At 39.6% G+C, this 18,890-nt stretch overlaps 1 protein-coding gene across 1 annotated transcript in view; it reads left to right on the top strand.

The window, feature by feature from the left end:
• Nucleotides 1–18,890, top strand: part of DCSTAMP (dendrocyte expressed seven transmembrane protein) — a 63,078-nt gene that overhangs the window by 17,576 nt on the left and 26,612 nt on the right. The window contains exon 4 of the mRNA XM_069081008.1: nt 4,127–4,244. The gene's annotated coding sequence lies outside the window, so the exon portion shown is untranslated. The remainder of the gene's footprint in view (nt 1–4,126; nt 4,245–18,890) is intronic.

Raw genomic sequence — 18,890 nt, 5'->3', positions numbered from 1 at the left:
GCCATCAAAGTGATTTTCCTAAAATGTAGGTCCATTTGTGTCACTCCCCTACTCAATAAACTCCCGTGGCTTCCCATTGCCTCCAGTAGCAAATACAAAATGGTGTTTAGGCATTCAAAGTCCTTCCTAACCTAGCCCACGTTATATTTCCAGTCTTACCTTACTTTCCAACACATATTCTCCCATCCAGCAACACTGGCTTTCTGGCTGTTCCATACATAAGAAACTCCATCTCTGTTCTCTAGGCATTTTCTCTGGCTGCCCCTCCCCCTAACCCCTGACCACACCTGGAATGCTCTCCCTTCCTTTGCTAAGGTTACTGACCTCTATGGTTTCCTTTAAGTCCCAATTAAAATCTCTCCTCCAGCAGGAAACCTTCCTCATCCCCTCTTAACTCCAGTGATTTCCCTCTTTTATTTATTTCTTATTTATCCTGTATATAACTTGCTTCATATATGTTTACTTGCATGTTGTCTTCCATTCAAAGGTAAATTCCTCGAGGGCAGGTGCTGTCTTTTGTCCCTTTTGTATCCCCAGCACTTGGCACCCCTCCTGGCAAGGCCTACATGCTTATTGACCAATTGACTATTTTATGATGCCATTCACCATCCCCCCTGATTTCCAAGAACAAAACACTCCACCCAGATCACTCTCCTATATATACTATTATCTATATTAATATAAGCTCCTTGGGTGGCCAGGTAGCACAGCGAGTAAGAGCACCGGCTCCAGTGTTGAGAAGACCTGGAGATTGAATCCCGGGCTCAGACACTTACACCCACCCAGAAACACCTGGCCTTGTAACCTTGAGCAAGTTACTTAACCCCAATTGCTTTAAAATATATATATATATATATATATAAACTCCTTGAGGGCAAAGACTATCTGGTTTGTTTGTTTGTTTGTTTAAGTTGTGTCTTTGGGCTTAGCCCAGTGTCTGACACATAATAAAATTTACTAAATGCTTGAGTGATTGATTTAAATATCAGCACCAGCATCTCCTTGGCCTCAGAGGGTGGCACTTCCTTCAGTCTGAATAGCTCTATTAGACTGTACCCCTTCTATTTTACAATACAAGGATCACAATTTTTCAGAGGACCCAGTCCACTCCTATGATTTTACAGAGGAAGAAAATGAGGCCCATAAAGATGAAGTGGCTTACCCAAGGGCATACATGTTTCAAATGTCAGAGCTGTGGGGTTTTTTCCTACTGGCCATTCAGTTTTAAAATAATAAAGAATTTCCACATTTTGAAATTTAATATTGTCATATATATGTGATGGGGTACCTGGGATCTAGGTCAAACCAACTTGTAAAACCAGTCTGTGAAGTTGTAACTGCAATTTGTCCTTTCCCACCCTTGAGGTCTGCCCCTTCTCCCTATCCCACACTCCACCTAGGTCCTGGTGACCCCTTTGTTCTTACTTAATCTCTTCATTTCTTCTGGGCCTGGCCCACACCCTCCTTTATCCTTGCCTTTTGTCTCCTTTGGCCTGGCCCAAATCTTATCTATTCACATGCTCCTCTTGGTCTGCTCTAACCTTTGTCTATGCATTGAGGCCCCTCCTGTCTGGTCAGCCCTGACAATGGCAGCCCTACCCTTTAAAGGTAAAAGCATGTACCCCTCTCACTTGCAGGTCCCCTAAAGGACTCTTGCCCGCCTCTCATGGAAGCATAACAATAAACTTCTACAACTCTCACTCCAATTAAGCCTGAGACCTTGAATTCTTTCCAGACAATATTGAAGGTTTTCTGGTCTTAGATAAGATCAGAATTCCTGCTGAACCTATTGGGATCCTGACCCCCATCATTTGGATATGTGTGTGTGTATGTAAATATACACATGTTCAATAAATATTATTCAATGCAAGGGAATGAGCAATAACTTTAGGATTTGTTACATAGGGAGGTGTTCAGAGTTTAATTATCAGGGGATGATGTTTAAACTAGTAGAATCAGAAAAACAATATACACAATTACTATGACAATATAAATGCATAAAATAACAGTGGAAAATTTGAAACAGAATATTGTGAAATTATACTACAAAGAGAGATGTGACAAGGCACCCGGGGTCTACTACTTTCTCTGATGATGTGGGGGTGGGGCATAAGGAATGCTACTTGCAATATTCAATTTTTCAATATGACTTTGATGGAACATTTTTCCTTTTCTTTTTAAAAATTATTTTAAGAGAAGGCTTTAGGAGGAGAAATAGAGATAATTGGATAGATTATATCATTTGGTAGATCAAGTATCAATTAAGTACTTATTATGAGTCTGATACAATGCTAAACTCTGGAAATAGAAACTGAAGCAAAAAAAAGATAGTTCTTACCTTCAAGAAGTTTACATTCTAATAGAGGAAGATAATGCATAAAGGAAAACTAGAGAGCAAAGGTCAGGGAGAGGCACCTATGTGGGGCAAATGGAGAAGTCTACAGAATTCAAAAAGCCAGAAATGACTATGCATGGCCAGGAGTGCTTCCTTAAGTGGTGGTCCTGGGCAAAAACTTACCAATACCCAAAGGTAGAGGTATTTCCAGTATGAACTGGCTGCTGGGACAGTGATAGAAAAACATACAGGTAAAAATGTAGGTGATGGAAAAGCAAAAGATAACAATTAAGATCTACTAAAAACAAAATAAGACAAATTTAAAAATCATTGTAAGATTTTTTTCCTAGCCAGAATTAGTCTTAGGCAAAATTTAGAAATATAGAGTGCCATTTTGGGACCAGTCTTCCCATTATATATTACCCTGAGTAAAACTCCCTCCTACCCTCTCTCCCTAACCCCTAGGTTGAGAGTACTCTTTCCCAAATTCCCTATTAAAACTTGCTGACAAATCCTTCATTCTCACCAAGTTGTAAATAGCTCTGAAAGGTCAGAAGTGTGATGAAAAGGTGCTTGAATTGGAGTTAGGAGAGACCCAAGCTTGAATTCCTTTTTTATTTATTGACCTTTAAAAAAAAATACAACTTGTAGTTTGACTAAGATGAGTCAGCATGGTATGATGAATGGAGATCTGCCCTCATTATTGGGGACACCTTCATTTAAGTCCTGCTTCTGACACATGCTGACTAAATCACTTAGCCCCTCAGGGCTTCAGACATCTCTCTAAGACCATGAGCTACAAAAGATTTACCAATATGAGTTAGCAGAGAAATTCTTCATTGAGAATTTCCTCTGTAGTAAAATTGCAGGTCTGTTCTCCCTCCAATACACACACTCATACACACATATATCACCTATGTCTCTATCTTTAATATGTGTATTCATACCGTGTTTTCCCGATAATAAGACCTATCCCGAAAATAAGCCCTCCCCTTACTGTGTAAGATTCCTCTAAAATAAACCCTCCCCTGAAAATAAGCCCTATTGAGATTGCTACTGTAGTGAAGGTGATCCCCTGCGCTACACGCTACATTATGGTACCCTCTGTATGCACCGTCCCCCTTCCCCAGTGATTTGCTTGCTGGCACCATTGAGAGCAGTGCCACGGAGGAGAGCTGAGGCAGGACAACATAAGCCCTCCCCTGAAAATAAGCCCTCTGGTGTTTTTCTTTCCAAAAAAAATAATAATACAGTGTCTTATTATCGGGGAAACACGGTATATGCACTTATCTTCTCATTTTGGTTTGTTCTGTAATTTTCCAATAATATCTCCAATTCCTATCTTGCATAGAATATAGAAGATGACTTCTGAGGCATCTTCTAATTCTAGGATTAATTAATTAAATTAATATAACAAATTAAATTTAAAATTAATTAATTAAAACCATGGTTTTAAATTTTCTGAACTCAGGTTTCTGTATTATCTGTTCCTTGGGTTTGTATAACTCATATATTCTAAATGGAGGAAGAGGCTAGGGACCAAATGATTTGGGGGTCCTCTAAATGATTTATTCTCTAATGTTTCTTTGTCAAAACTAAAAGGGCTTAGTCACTTGTTTGGGGAAATCAAGAGGTTGATTCATGGTGATGTGAATTTGTGATCATATGTAGTTCCTTTTTCCAGTACTATATCAAGAGTCACAGGGACTTGGAAGGATAGTAGTTATATAATAGGACTTCAGGCTGGTAGGAAGCTTAGAGATCCCCTCATCCAACCCCTTCATTTTACAGGTGAAGAAACTGAGGCCCTGCAAAGGAATGGTCTTGCATAGTTATAGAGATGAGAGCCAAGGCAGGATTTAAAGCTGAAAACTCTGCTTCCAGATCCACTGTGTGGCACAAAGGAGACGTAAGTACAGCTTCAACAGAATATTTGTCTCTGACTGTGTTTTGTCTTGTCTGTCTTGAAAACTTGAATACTTAACATCCACTGTCCTCTTTAAAAGAGACTATAAGTTAGGTCAGGAAAATTTCACTAGTTCAGAAGAATTCTTCATTTATTTGGACATCCCAAAATGAGCATTTTCTTCATGATATACTTAGGCTACATCTGCGTGCACACACACACACACACACACACACACACACACACACACACACCAGTTAGCCTCTTGATTAATATGAGCAGTCAAGTCAATCCAAAAAGTAGTTAAATCAGTCTTGTTCAACACACATCATCTTGGAATCCATTCAAATTAATGGTTAGCATCAAGAGGACAAATGAACAATTATGTATTATGAACCTATCAAAAGGCTAGGCATTGACAACTCACAGTCAGTTTTTTTTTTTTTTAATCTCCTTGCTAATGGTTTCAGTTTCTGGAAGGACAAAAAATATACATTGATAAGAAGAGAAGATCCAGTGGTTTAGGTTAGGTTTTCATTAGCAAAGTTAATGAAATTACCTTTAAATCCTGCCTTTGATACTAGGAGTATAACTCAGTCAAAGTAATTTATTTAACCTCTCTGATACCCAATTTTCTTATCTATAAAATGGACATAATAATAACTATAATGCTTATGCTAAATTTAATTAAAAACAATTTAGGAAACACCTACTTTTGACTAGCAACAGGCATTAAAAGGCAAACACAAAGCAGTCTCTGCCCTCAACAAGTTTACATTCTACTGGGAAGAGATAAGACACAGCCTAATAAGTCGAGACAAAAATAATGAGAAGTCATTTGAGGGGAGGATGGAAGACTAGCAACTGAGTGAAAACAGGAAAGGTCTCATGTAGGAAGCAGCACTCAAGCTGAGCCTTCTAGGGTGTTCTGATAGGCAGAGGTAAGAAATGAGAGTATTCTAGGTGTGGGAAACATCCTGGGCAAAGACATGGAGACAGCAAATGAAATACTATTTTGGGGGGGGGGGGGGCGGGGCAGACAGTAAGTAGAAGAGTTTCATTGGGATTTAGAGTTCAATGAGTAATCATCCTGGCAAGATTGATATATTGTAGTCAGATTATGAAGGGTTTTAAATACAAAGCAGTAGAATTTGTATTTTATCCTAGAGGTAATAGGGAGCCACTGAAAGCTTCTTAGGCAGAGAAGTTTAGACCTGTGATGAGATAATGTCTGGAAGCACCAGTCTAAGCATGTTGCTCTCCTGCTCAAGAAGCTTTGATGGTTCCCTGTTGCCTCCAGGATAAAATATAAAGTTCTCTTTTTGGCATTTAAAACCCTTTATAATTATAATAAGAATAACAATGACAGATTTTAGTTATTATCATGACTCAATTTATTAATAACTAGAAAGTCCAAACCCCAAGATTTCTGGGCTCAACTGTCAAACAAAAGCATCTTCCTTATTGACCTGTACTATTTGTATAGTACAAATAACTCTCACTTCTCTACTTCCCTATAAACTTGCAGCAGATGTTCCTTTAATTGAATGGTTCCTATTAGCTATAAGAATTGTCCATGATTCGATGACCTTTGAGTTTATTGTTGTAATATATTATAACAATGGATTATATGCTTACATTCAGAAAGCACTTTATAATATTTATAATATTCAATATTATTCAATTGATATTTATTGTTATATTGTTTATCATCATATAATTATATTGTTATTATAAAAGAACTATTCAATTCAATTTATAATATGTATAATATTCTTTCTTCACAACCTTGAGAAGTACATGGCCTAAGAGGTCTTAATCTCTTTTTATAGCAAAGGAATCTGATTCTTGGGGACTCAGAGAAACTTCTCTAAAGTCACAAAGCTAGTTAGCACCAGAATCAGGTCTCACATGCAAGCCCTCTGTGACTCAGAGACCATGGCTGGTTCCATGCCTGCTGGCCTCAGAGGAAGAAAGATAAAGACCTTATATACTTTTCTACAGAAAATCTTCCAAATTGTGCCAACAGCACCACATCACGTTGCTTTACAATTTATAACCATCAGCCAAATTGTTGAGCAAATGCTGTTCTGTTTATCCAGGAGCTCACATTAATCTTTCTTCTCTGTGTGAAGGTTGCTCTCACAAGATAAGATATTTGCTGGCTTTCCCAAGGCAAAAACGATTTTTAAAAAAAGTTTTAGAGAATTCAATCAAACTACAAGACCACTTTAAGTATCTGGGCTTGAAGAAAGAAAAGGATTTACAAGCTCAGATTACAAAAGTTTGCCTAAATTTACAGAAATTATCTCCATCTTTTCATCCAACTTAACAGGTTAAGGGCTCCAGTATTTTTTCTCAAAAACAAATGTGAAATGTCAAATCACAGAGTATATTTTAATCATTCTTCCTTCTCTCTCTCTTTTTTTTTTTTTTTTTTTGCCTTTTGGAGGGCAATTGGGGTTAAGTAACTTGCCGAAGTTTACATGGCTAGTTTTGTGTGTGTGTGTTAAGTATCTGAGGCTGGAACCGAACTTGGGTCCTCCTGACTCTGGGGCCAGAGTTTTACTCACTGTGCTACCTAGCTGCCCCTTCTCATTTTTCATTTAAAAATGAGATGCAAATAAAATGTGTGGAGGCCATGAAAAGGTACCTAGAAATTAGAAACAAAATAGAGTCTACTGACCAGGGAATGAGTGAATAAATTGTTATATGAATAGAATGGAGTATGAATGTAACAACCCCTCCCTCCTGCAAACATCCCATATTTTTCCATTAATCTTCTAAGTGAAGAAAGACACTTCCTTCTGAAACAGCCCTTGGAGCCTATAAGCTTCTCTACTCATCTCCTACCCACTGTACTTTCTCCTATTTCTCTCTCTGTGTTTATATATAAACACTGACCAAGGAAGAAAAACCTATCCCCTGTTCTTTCTTGTGTTCTCTCATCCCCATCCCTCTCAATCCTATCTTTCTTAATCCCGAGTTCCACTCTGTCCACCCCTTCCACAGTGCCCTCTGGAATTTCTATTCTATAGTGAACAAACTGTGCTTCATCTTAGACCTATTTCTTTCACATTCTTTCCATCTATCAACAGTTACTGAGACCATTCTCTCCTCTGATGGTCCTGTATCTTTGTTTATCCTCTGCAGTAATTCTGGCTGTATCTTCACTCACAACACCAATCATACTGGTCCTGGAGGGGTAGACAAAATACTCCTTGCTCAGCATTGTCACTTCTAGACTTATACTTTGTTTTTTCCATAGCATTTTTTCTTCTTTTGAAAGCTACTCAATTAAAAATTTCCACCCAATCAAAATTATGGTAGTTCAAATATATCAACCTCTAGGTCATTCTCTCTCCTTTCTTGGGGATTTCACCATCATCAAATGTACTCTCATACTTCTGTCTTTATACTAAATACTTTTTTAAACAATTCTTGATTAATTAATTTTTAGTTTTCAACATTCACTTTTATAAGATTTTGAGTTCTAAATTTCCCCCTCTCCTTCCCTCCCCAAGATGGCATATAATCTGAGCTGTACACACACAATCATCTTAGACATTTCCACATTAGTCATGAAAGAAGAATTAGAACAAAAGGGAAAAACCTTGAGAAAGAAAGAACAAAAACAAACCAAAAAAAAAAAGAGAAAATAGTATGCTTTGATCTGCGTTCAGACTCCATACATAGCTCTTTCTCTGCTTGTGGATAGCATTTTCTATTATGAGTCTATACTAAAGATTTTTAATATCCATGTAGATGTGCTTCAAATTCCCTAACCTCTTATTTCCTCAATCTTCTCAATCATATGACCTATTTCTTCACTCTAACTTAGTCATATATAAGAATGGTCACACAGTAAATCTCTCCATTACCCATGAGTATTCCACTTGCCAATTTAGAAATATTGAAATACATTTCCATAGTTATCATACTCCTATCATCTCACTTCTCACTATGCTTCACCTCTCCTACATCTTTTTTTGTTTTATTTTTATTATTATTAAGTTTTTTTGGAGGGGGGAAGGCAAGGCAATTGGGGTTGAGTGACTTGCCCAAGGTCACACAGCTAATAAGTGTGTCAAGTGTCTGAGGCTGGATTTGAACTAAGGTCCTCCTGACTCCAGGGCCGGTACTCTATTCACTATGCCACCTAGCTTCCCCCTACATCTTTTCTTCATGCTCTGAGACCTCCATTCCATCTACCCTCCAGTATTTTCTGACAGTTACCCAAACTCTGACTTCTAGTTTCTCTCTCTCCAACCTCAACCCAACTTTTGGCATTTAAGCTTTACGCTGCTATGTGCTCTTGAATCACTTTCCCCCTAGTCCTATTGGTGCTCTTCCTTTGCCAAATCTAAGCCCTAGATTACTCACACTGTCCACCTGCTTCACTCTTCCACATGAGATGCTGAACAAGGGTGAAGAAAGTCTCAAGACTGTTGCAGACTGGTGTAGCAGCAAGCACCCTAAGCGTCCTCAGGGTGGCTGCCAATACAGGTTCTTGGATCTGCTTTGATAAAGGAAAGCAACTCAAAGTGGGTTAACAAGCTTACTTTAATCAGTCAAACATATATCGTTTACCTCGTTCAGGGGAAAGAGGTCAGCACCCCGAACTTCAGAGTATACAGGCAGAATTATCAAGACAGAAACAGATCAAGTAGACAGATTTCCAAACTGTCCAACCATTACATCCATACCAAACAACATCTGGGTTTCAAAGCCGGGGGGCTCTGGACAACGGCTTTCCAGAGTTTCATCAAATCACAGAACACTTCTCAAAGTGAGCCCCAAAACAAAGCTACACATCAGGGCTTATATAGCCTTCTCCTGGCTCAGAGAATGTAACCACCTTATTGACCCACTGGCCAATCAAAAAGTATCTACTGAAAAACAAGCCTCCCACCCCAGGCTCCAGGTGCACTTTAGCCTAGGGGCAGGGAAGATCTTTAAAATTTACATTCCCATTACAACTGGTTACATTACAAATCCGTGTTACCCAATTTCAACTGGGCCCTGACCTCAGTAAGACAGTCCTTTTAGTCTTCCCAAATTGATTCCCCATATTATTCCCCACAGAAGTTATTCTAAGCCTCCTCTTCCCTTCTCAAGCCTCCTTTCTCTCTCTCTCTGTCTCCGTCTCTCTGTCTATCTCTCTGTCTCTGTCTCTCTGTGTCTGCCTATCTGCTTCTCTTACCCTTTCTCTCTCACTGAGGACCATACTCCTTACTTTATTGAAAAACATTAAGACCACTGGACTTGAGCTCCTTGTCTCATTAGTTCCATCTCAAAATCCCTTGATATCATGTTCTGGTCTCCTTATTTTTCCAGTCTCTAACAGGTAAGTGGCTTTCCTCCTTTCCATGGCCAACCCATCTAAATGTTTACTTTATCTCATCCCCTCCTGTTTTCTTCAGTTGATTATGTTCTCAATTATCTCCCCCACAAATCTTTGACTTCTTCTTATCAATTGGTTGCTCTGCTATTTCCCTCACACAAGTTTCCCCCATCCTAGAACCTACTTTTCCCTCAAACTTATCATACTAAAACTCTCCTTACTTGCTCAGCCAGACTATTTGAAAAAGCTTTCTGCATTTGCTGTCTCCATGTTCTCATCTTTTACTTACTCTTAAGTCTTTTGCATTCTGGTTTCTAACCTGATCACTTAACTGAAACAGTTCACCATACAAATAATTGTATACAAACAGAATAAATATTGGATATAATAGAAATCATCTCAAAGAAAAAGCACTAGAATTAAAAAGTACTTGGAAAGGTTTCTAGGGGAAGGTAGGAGTTTAGGTGAGACTTGAAGGAAGCCAGGAAGAAAGCCGGGAGGTAGAGATGAAGAGGGAGAACATTCTAGGCATGTGGGATAACCAATGAAAATGCCCAGTATCAGAAAAGGAAGTGTGTTATGAAAGGAACAGAAAGTAGGCTAGTGTTCCTGGATAACAGTAAATGGAAGAGACTGCAGTTTAAGAAGACTGGAAAAGAAGAAAGGGGTCAGGTCATAGATGTCCTTAAAAATCATACTGAGGATTTTTATACTTGAGCCTGGAGCCAATAGGGAACAATTGGAATTTATTGAATAAGGAGGGGTAGGGATGGTGATATGATCTGACTTGTACTTTAGGAAGATCAACTTGACAGTTGCAGGGAGGATGGACAGGAATGGGGAGAGACTTGAGGCAGGGAAATGAATCAGAAGGTTTTGCAGTAGTCCAGGCATGATGTAATAAGGATCTACCCCAGGGTGGTGGCAAAGTCAGAGGAGAGAAGGAGGTATATATAAGAGATGGTTTGAAGGTAGAAACAACAGAACTTGAAAACTGGTTGGACTGGGGGGTGGGGAGGTGAGAGAGTAAGGACTCTAGGAGGAGACCTAGATTGTGAGCCTGAGTGATTGGAAAGATGGTAGTACCCTGGCCAGAAATAGGGAAATTAGAGGAGGAGAAAATTGGAAAGAAGAAATAATGAGTTGAGTTTTGGACGTGTTAATTTTAAGCTGCCTTTGGGACAATCCAACTTGAGAGGTCCATTAAGCAGTTAAAGATGTCAGATTGGAGATCAGAAGACAAGTAAGATTGGACAATTAGATTTGAGAATCATCAGCATAGAGATGATAGTTGAATCCATGGGAGCTAATGAGACCATCAAGCAAACAGTACCAAGGGAGAAGATAAGAGGTTTGATGACAGAGCCCTAGGGACACCCAGAGTTAGCTAATTTAACTTGGATAAAGATCCAGCAAAAAAAAAAAATGAGAAGGAGAGTCAGACAAGTAGGGGGAAAGCCAGGAATGAGCAGTGTCACAAAAAACCTAGAGAAAAGAGAGTATCAAAAGAGAAGAGGATGATTGACAGGGTCAAAGGCTTCAGAAAGGTCAAGAAGAATGAAGATTGAGAAAAGCTCATGAGATTTGGCAACTAAGAGATCGCTGTAGCCATAGAGAGAGCAGTTTCAGTTGAATGATGAAGTCAAAAGTTAGAGTGCAGAGAATAAAAAGAGAGTCAAAGACAGTCTTCTAAGGATTTAGCTGTAAAAGAGAGGATAGATATCAGACAATAATCAGGGAAGATGGATGGTCCTCTAATTTATTTTTTAGAATAAGGGAGACATGAACAAGTTTTTAGGCAGTAGGGAAACAGATAGTAGACAGGAAGAGACTGAAGATGAGAAAGTGGGCATGATGAAGAAGACAATTTACTGAAGAATACAGGATGGAATGGGATCACTTTAGCAGGTAGCAGAATTTGCCTTAGCAAGAGAAGGCCCACTCTTCATGTTAGATAGGAGTGACAACAGAAATAGTGGTGGAAGGCATGTGAGATATATGAGATGAAGAAGAGGAACAGATGAGTCAGTTCTTGGGAATGGCCTCAATTTTATCAATTAACTGAACTGAGAGGGTGGGAGGAGGGGGCACTATGGAGGGCTTGAGGAGGAATGAAAAGGTTTGTAAAAATCCAAGTGGTGAGAGGGATAGTAAATTGATCAGGAATGGGTAAAATGATTTTTTTGCCTTAGAGAAGGCCCAGTTGACATTATGTAACATAATTTTGTAGCCGACCTGGTTAGCTTGTTTTCATGATTTTCTCCAGCTTCATTCAGCAGCACATGAGTAGGGTTTAAGGCAATGAGTGTGTCTGATTTGAAGCTGAAGCTTGGCAGGGCAAGATCTTTAATAGGATCAAGAGACTCAAGAGAAGAGGTTGGTGGAGAATAAAACTGGTTCACCAAGGATTAAACATGGTGAAGGGATGAAAGTGTAAATAGTATAGCAATGATGGACCAAGAATTGAGGGATTAGAGGTCATGGTGACAATGAAAAACAATGGGGGAAAAAAGAGAGCTGGGGGGAGAGAGAGGGAGAGAAAGAGAGAGAGAAAAGGGGGGAGCGAGAGGGGGAAGAGAGAGAGAGAAGGTGGGGAGAGAGAGAGGGGGAGAGAAAGAGAAAGGGGTGAGAGAGGGAGGGAGGGAGAGAGAGAGACAGAGACAGAGAGAGAGACAGAGAGACAGAGACAGAGAGAAAGAGCTGGAATCAGATTGTAAACTTATTGAGGAGTGGGATTATCTTTTTTATCTCCAGCACTTAGCAGAATGCTTGGAACATAATAGGTGCTTAATAAATGTTTATTGGCTATTGGGTGAATATATGAATGACAACAGATTTTGATCACATAAGGGACTTTCAGAGTTCATTAACAGGGAAGTGGTACTTTTGTGGGCTATGGCAAGATCCTATCTCTGTGGGTAAACTGAAGTAGGGTACAGGAGTAAGTCGTGGGAAATGAGGATATTGAGCAAATTGGTAGTTAGTGTGCTTGAGGGAGTATCAGTATGCACATTGAAGCTACCTACCGTGTTTCCCTGATAAAAAGACACTGTCTTATTATTTTTTTTGGACAGAAAATCACCAGAGGGCTTATTTTCAGAGGAGGGCTTATTTTAATGAACATTGACAGCAATTTTAATAAACAGGTAAATGTGAACAAAAAATGTACCTTTATTCAATAATGAATTCAATAAAGAACAGGATGACGCGCTCACTGCTGCAGCTTTGATTGGATGCAGCTCGGAGCACAGCGTGCGTTTCACGGAGGGGGGGAACGGTGCATACAGAGGGCATACAGAGGGGGACGGTGCATACAGAGGGTAATGTAGCGTGTAGCACAGGGGATCACCTTCACTACAGTAGCAATCTCAATAGGGCTTATTTTCGGGGGAGGGCTTATTTTAGAGGAATCTTACACAGTAAGGGGAGGGCTTATTTTCGGGATAGGTCTTATTATCGGGGAAACACGGTAGTATGAGAGTAAGGAGAGAAAGACTGAATCAGACATAGAACTCTTTGAGGAAGGAGTGTCCTAAAGTTCTGTAGACAATAGTTACCAGAATCTTGATTGATTGATTGATAAATATGGATTGAATGAACCTCAAAGGAAGAGAGTTTACTCAATGATGGTAGTGGAAGGGGAGCTTGGAAGTGGCACTCTGGAGAAAGGACTATTCCAATTCCTCCACTATGACAAGTTAGTGTGGGGATATAAGTGAAAGATGAACCAGGGCTAAAAAAGGTTTTCAGGGAAGCTGTGTCATCAGTAGGGAACCAGGTTTTAGGGAGTGCAAGAGGGTGAAGGAATCAAGAAAGGAAAAGATTTCAGATGTAAGCTAGGTTTTTATGTACACAGAAGGCAGTCTAGACAGTATAATGGAGAGGATTGGTGACTTTAAAATGGAATGTGAGGTTGGGTTGATGGGGATGGGAACCAAGGAGTAAGTAGTGGAGAACAAAGAATGGGGTTTGTACAGTGGCAGCTGGGGTAGGGAATCACTGGGATAGGGAAAGAAAGAAAGAATGGGAGTATGTTAATCATTGAGGAATGAATTCAGGTAAGTTATCAGTCTCCTTTGCTATCTCATGATCATTATCCTTAACTATGAGTGTTCCCCAAAGTTTTTGGGTCCTTTTCTCTTCTCCCTCTATTATCTCTCTCTTAACCTTATCAGCTCACATGAGTTTGACTATTATTTCTATGCACATAACTTCCAGATCTACCAAACTGCGTTCTTTCCAGATAGCTTCAGTACTTCATCACTAATTGCCTACTGGACATTTCAAACTTAGTATCCTGGTAAAATCTGAAACCCTATATATCTAAAAGCTTAATTGGTTATCTTCCCTCCTAAACCTCCTATCTTCCACGATTCCTTATGTCTGTGGAAGGCACCACCATTTTCCAAAACTTCCAGTTTGCAATCCTGGCATTGTCCTGTAATCCTTACTCTTCCTCATATTTCATACATGTGTGTATACATATACATATACAGATATATAAATATGTATGTATTGGTGTTGTTTCTTGGCAAAGATACTGACATGATTTATCATTTCCTTCTCCAATTCATTTTACAGATAAGGAATCTAAGGCAAACAGGGCGAAGTGACTTACCCAAGGTCACACAGCTAGTAAGTGTCTGAGGCTGGATTTGAACTCAGGTCCTCCTGAGTCCAGGGCTGGTGCTCTATCAACTGAGCTACCTAGCTTCCTCTAGCAGGGGGAGGCTAAGCTGCCTGCTCAAGGTTACCTCACTCAAAGTGAGAACCTGAAAAGACCTTAGCCTGAAAGGGCCAGGGTCTCCCATTGTATCCAGGGCATCTCCAGTCATCCTGATGAATATCAGGCCACTGGACCCAGATGGCTCTGGAGGAAAAAGTGAGGCTGGTGATCTTGCATGGCCCTCCCGCACTCAAATCAAAGTCAACTGCAAGTCATGTCATCCTTCCCTGATGTCATAGTCCTCTTTGAGAATGAAGGACAAATACAATAACTCTTCCTCAGACCACATATCCAATCAGCTTCCAAATCTTGTCTTTTCTATATTCACAACATCTCTCAAATCTGTCTCCTTTTTTTCATTCACTTGGTTCAGGTCTTCATAGACTCTTGCCTAAATTATTGCCATACCCTTTTAAATGGTCTCACTGCTTCAAATCTCTCACTGTCCGATCCATCTGATATGTTGCAAAAGTAATTTTCATTAAGCACAAATCAGACCAACTCAACCAATTCCAGCTTCCTATTGTCCCTTGGATAAAAAATAAACTCCTCTGTAGAGCTTTTAAAGCCATATACAACCTGTCTCCATCTATCTTTCCAGCCTCATTGCACATTATACCCCCTCCAGCACTCTGTGTTCTAGCCAAACTGGCCTTTTCTCTGTTCCTCACACATGGCATTCCATATCTTATCCAAGTGCCTTTATACTCTTCATTCTCCTACCTGGAATGCATTCCCTTTTTACTCTTATACCATTGAATCCCTTCCTTCCTTTAAGATGAACCTCAGGTACCATCTCCCAACTGCTATTGTCCTTCCTCTCAAATTATCAACTACTTCGTATATGTGTACATATCAATTTTATAGTATAGTGTATACATTTTTATACTTGCTTTCTCCAAATTTCAGCTAAAATCCTACCTCCTACAAGAAGCCTTTCCCAGTTCTCCTTAGTGTCTTCACTCTGAGATTATCTATAATTTATCTTGGCATATAGTAGTCATTTAATACATGCTAGTTGACTGACTCACTGGCTTCTCAGCTAGCTTTGAGGCTGGCTTGGAGGACTGCACAAATATGAGAGGGAATCATATCCTGTGTCAAACTAAGGCTATGCAGAAATCAGAATTTGTGATCCTGTCAAGATAATTACACTGGGCAAAAGAGAAAGCCACCATCCTCCCCCCAAAACCCCCCCAACAATCCAACAACCTACTAATCTTATAGAATTGCCTGTCTACTTGGTTCTAATTTAAAGCAACTACCTTTTAAATGTGTGTGTGTGTGTGTATATATATATATATATGTATGTATGTATATGTATGTATGTATATAACTGGTCAATGGGAGCCCTGTCCCTAGAACATGCTGAGCATCCTCTACCTGCCTCCAAACTACATGGAAAAATTGGGTGAGCCATCTCCTAGAAGTGTGCCATAGTATGAGTGCCCTGCTTTCTACTTCAGAGTTGGACAATTATCCCCATACTTTTGATTGACAAAGACATAGTAAAGAAGTAGACTTTTGATTGATTGGCTGAAGAGCCAGAACTGGGAATGCAACTTAAAAGGTACAAACCACCATCTGATCATCTCTTTCCTGCCTGGCTGCATTCCAGTGAGGAAGGGCTGTGTTTGAATGAGGACTGCTATAAGCTTCTGAATAGGGAGAGGGGACTAGTTCCAGCAGCCTACTTTCTCCACTCATGTCAACATGAAGCCATGAAAACATAGACTTGTGGTTGCTTCTGTTCTGTTATATTAGTTCTTTTCTTTTTTTTTTTTTAAGCAATTGGGGTTAAGTAACTTGCTCAAGGTTACATGGCCAGTTATTTCTGGGTGTGGTGCTGAGAGTCTGAGCCCGGGATTCGATCCCCAGGTCATCCCGACACTGGAACCGGTGCTCTTACTCGCTGAGCCACCTGGCCACGCCTGTATTAGTTCTTTTCTGCTGAAGGTGAAGGAGTGTTGAAGATGGAGTGGACTAGGCTTTGACCTTGTGATCTCCAAAATGTTGAAAGAGTGAGCTGCCAGAGGTCCAGTGATGAGTCCATGCCCAAATTTGCTGGCAGCTCAGCCCAGTGAAGAGCAAAGCAGCAAAGCAACCTGTTTACTCCAGTGTATGCAGTCAAGAGAGAGAAGCTTTATCTATTGGCTATGAAAAATTCAGAAGGGATTTTAGTGGGAAAAGGGGGCAAGTAAGTCAAAGTGACTGAGTTTGAATCCTCATTCTATAAGTTACTTATATTAGGCAAGTTACTTCATCTTTCTGACCCTCATCTACCAAATGAAGGAATTGGACTCAATGTCCCCTTTTAGCTTAGGTCTGTAATACTATCCAGAAGCCATTGGCTTCCACACTGGGACAAGTGGCAAACAGAACTGATCTTTATTTGTATTAATTTATAATGTATCTGCAAATAGACACAGTTCCCAGAAAAGAAGGAGAGGGGGACAAGAGGAATTCTTGCAAGGTCACTTGACCCAGTAATTTTCCAGAAAGAAGGATTTGTTCATTTGGCTCTTTTATTAAAAGGGAATGTGTGCTTTTTATGGGTGATAGCTCAGGGGCAGACTCCTTGATTTACTTCTTCAATATTCCAAATTCTACAAAGTACTTAAGAGGCAGCCATTTATCTGGGCATTTTAATTATTAAAAAAAAAAATAGACTCATTTGTTTCAGCCACCAACTTGATCCTACAACTAAGGCATTTTTGTCCTTACCTTAAGAATTCTCAGTTGCTCAGCTTAGCAGGTAGGTGGTATGTTGCCAAAGAGTTTTTGGCCATTCTTGTTTTTCAGAAAGCTGACTGAATAGGGCTCTGGAGGAATTCTGAATCCCTAGTGCCCTCTGCAGTAAGCATGGACTCTTGGTACCTACATTTTTAACCTCACAAGAAAAACAGAGATCCAGAGCTGGCAACTTTCTTTTATTTGCTCAAGTGCACTGAATGGAGGCACAAAGCCTGCTCATTTCTGCTACCCCTAGCAACAGCTCATCCTTGCCTGAAAGGAGACAAAGCCTCCAATCCACGTGAGCTCTGCACAGATACATATTTCGGGACTTTGAATGCCTCTCATCTAGGGCCTGTGTTCTTCTGACTGTTCTCTTTTTTTGTTCCTTGCTACCTTTTGCACACAGAGTGATGAGAGGCTTTTTTCCCTCCTTTTGTATAATAGCCATCTAACCTTAAAAGAAAAATGAAATTGTCAGCTAGCTTTAAGGCTGGCTTGGGGTACCGCACAGATGTGAGAGGTAGTCATTTACTGTGTCAAACTAAGGCTATGCTGGAGAAACCAGCAACTGGCCTCTTGAAACCAAGGCTGAGAGGAGCTGAAAGGGAGGCATCTCTGCTTCCTGCTCTCTCAGGACAAAGGCAAGAGAGCTATGTTGGTGAATATGTCTAGTTGGCAGTGACTGAAGGGGATGCAGGGAAGAGTGAAAAAGGAAGCCCAGGCTGATGTTGGCTTAGATGACCTTGGAGGCCCTTCCAACTCTGAGATGCTATGATTCTTTTTTTTTTAATCAAATGCTTTATTAACTTCTAGTTTACATCATTCATTTCTGCAAGATTTTGAGTTACAGAGATGCTATGATTCTATGAGCAGGAAAAGAGTCAAAGGGTGAAATGAGTAAGGGCGGTTGTAGCTAAGGAAGCAATAAAATAAATGTTACAGATTTGGGGAAGAGGTAAGAGGAACAAAGTTGGAAAGGCTGATAGAGAAGCAACTGCCTCATCTGCTTTTTTTTTTAAAGGTCTTAAGAAATCAGAAGGAATAAAAGAAGATGGGTGTAGGAAGAAGTTTTAAGAGCTTAAAAAAGGAGATCAGGCAAAAGGAATAGCAGTCTTGAATAAATTCTTCTCTTTCAGGGTCAAAAAGAAAATGCATACAAATGCATATATATATTAATGCATATACACACATATGTGTATATACACATATGTACACACATGTATATAGAAAGAGAGAAAAAGGGAGGAAGGAAGAGAGAAGAAGCTTGGAGTGTGAGTATGTATGTGTGTGTATATACACACACATATAGATATATACACATACACATACCATTTTTTGTTCCTTATCTCCAAATAAAACTATTTTGTATTTTTTATATGACTTAAGGCCCTTCCCCACAGGGTAAGGTGTGCTCAGAAGCCACTGCTATGTGTTGGTTTCTAACATTAACGTAAACCTTCTACATCCTTCCTTTCTTCCTACTTCCTACCTTTCCAGAGGATAAAGTCCAATTTGGAGGAAGTGGTCCTCTGAAAGGGACTCTAAACCAGTGGACCTGGAAATAAATACATAAGCTGGTAGCCAGAAAAGTGAAAGGGTAAATCAGCAAAAAAAAAAGTATATTTATGAATAACGAGGGAAAATATGGAACTGAGATTCTTTTCTTCAAAGTCAACTTTATTAATGGGACCTAACAGAAATATGGATTTTACAAAACGGTGGAAAATTTTTTAAAAATACATTATGATTAATTTATATTTTGAAGAAGCAACTTGATATAGAAGAAAATATGTGGAGGGATTAGGTTAAAATCCTTGCCCTGAAACTGACTAGCTATGTGATA

This window comes from Petaurus breviceps, unplaced genomic scaffold, assembly GCF_028583685.1.
Source record: "Petaurus breviceps papuanus isolate PSGF00001 unplaced genomic scaffold, PetGlider_PUasm1.0 98, whole genome shotgun sequence".
NCBI lineage: Eukaryota > Metazoa > Chordata > Mammalia > Diprotodontia > Petauridae > Petaurus > Petaurus breviceps.
This window is presented reverse-complemented; position numbering and strand designations above follow the sequence as displayed.